Here is a 1,876-nt window from a genome sequence, read left to right on the forward strand (position 1 = left end):
TGCTCCCACATCACTCACCTGTTCCACATGGGCCTCATCGCCCTGATGGGCTACACCGCCGTCACCGAGGACGACGAGGACGAAGTGCGGGACAAGTGGGCCAAGAGGGTGCTGGACATCCAGGACAAGATGGAGGAGGTGCTGAGTCAGTGCTCCTCCTCCTGAGCCGGGAGGGGCGGTTCTGTGGGGTGGAGGTTCAAACGAGCCGTGTGATCGGAGCTGGAACCGCCGGACTCGACCGGAACCGCCGGACTCGACCGGAACCCGCTGGAGCTTCAAAGACCAACTGTACAATCCGTCACATAAGCGAAGAAGCTCCGCCCCCAAACCATCAGAATCGTGGAAGTTCTGCCGAGTTCACGATGACCCCCCTGTACAAACATATCTATGCATGCTCTAAATAGTGGATGATGGTGAACTAAATCTTCTTCTGTGGTTTCAGATTCTATAGACGATCTCTTCAGACCAAATATTTACGTGTGGTGAAACGTTCTGTTTGATTTTATTTTTCTACTTTCCTTTTTTGAGCAACATGTTAAAACCTGGGCTTAATTCTGAATAAAGTGATGAATGTCTGTGGAATTTTTAAGGTGGAACTTCCTCAGGAAAGAGGGCGTGTCTTAGAAATGCTGTCCAGTGAGTAGAGATCGTAACCAACCATGAACCTCCCGCCGCAGGTGACCGTCACGTGGAGTCATCAGGATGTTTGGTCTTCAGGAGAAGTCGTCCGGCTCGTTTTTAGGATCAGATTTGATCTGGTTGATTCAGACTGAAGACAAAACTCAACAAACAGGATCACTTTCAGTCTGTGCTAAAAGAGATAGTAGTACACATTAAATGTACTATCTGTAACTTTGAGTCTGAAGAAGTATTCAGTCTACTCCCTGAACTTCCTCTGTACTACAGTATACTGTATATACTACAAGTGTACTTCATAAATAAGCTGAAGTTACTTTATCCGAGGGAACTTCGAGAGAAGTTTATGACCTAAAGTAGTGATGCGTTCACGGTCCTGGTGAAGTCTGTAAAACTGAACATTGTTCTCATCAGAACTTCAACACGGTTCAATTCACTGCAGTCTGTGCGTGTGCACGCGTGAGCGTGCGACCCAGCCTCGGACAGTCACCTGTCCAGGTGTGTCCTGCCTCCTCCTCACATCCGGGATGACCTCTGACCCCCCAGAGGATCCGGAAGTGACTGCAGGAGCGTGTTTGTGTGGTTCGGGCCGCCTGACCCGCCCGGTATCGGAGGTTCTGACGTTAGTCAGCTGATTGGTAAGGTTCGGGCCGGACTGGGTCCGCGGAGCGCTCAGCAGCGAGTCCCGTTCACCGCCGGAGCCCCGCGGTGTCCCTCCGCCGCCGCAGCTAGTCCCGCCCTTCGGCCCCGCCGCGCCTCCAATTCCAGGCCTGCTGCGGCTCCAGCGACCCCGAGGCGGCTCCCGGTCCAGCCCGGACACAGAGCGGACCCCGCCCGGTACCGTACACCGGGGAAGCCGGAAGGAGCGCGCTCGGTCCGTTTGCGGTGAGTTTCAGCTTCTCGCAGGGCGGAAAAGCGGGCGTGCGGACGGTAGCATCCCGGCTACGAACGCCGACTGTCCGGCGAAAGTTCGGCCCAATCCCCGGGGAGGACACCGGGCGGTTCGGACGCTTTGAGCCGCAGAAAATCTCCGAAAAACAACTTATTTTAATCAGTTTAGTGGAGTTTCCGGGGCGTGGCTTTCCTTTGAACTCCACGGTGACGCGGCTCTTCTGTGGATCACTCAGCTGTCAATCAAACGGGATCGATTCTGAGGCAAAAGTCACAAATATTTATGATCCACAGCAGTAAATAATATGTATAAAGTTCACAAACATTTAAACCTTTAAAGATTTTAGAT

The sequence above is a fragment of the Oryzias melastigma genome, linkage group LG11, assembly GCF_002922805.2.
Source record: "Oryzias melastigma strain HK-1 linkage group LG11, ASM292280v2, whole genome shotgun sequence".
Classification (NCBI taxonomy): Eukaryota; Metazoa; Chordata; class Actinopteri; order Beloniformes; family Adrianichthyidae; genus Oryzias; species Oryzias melastigma.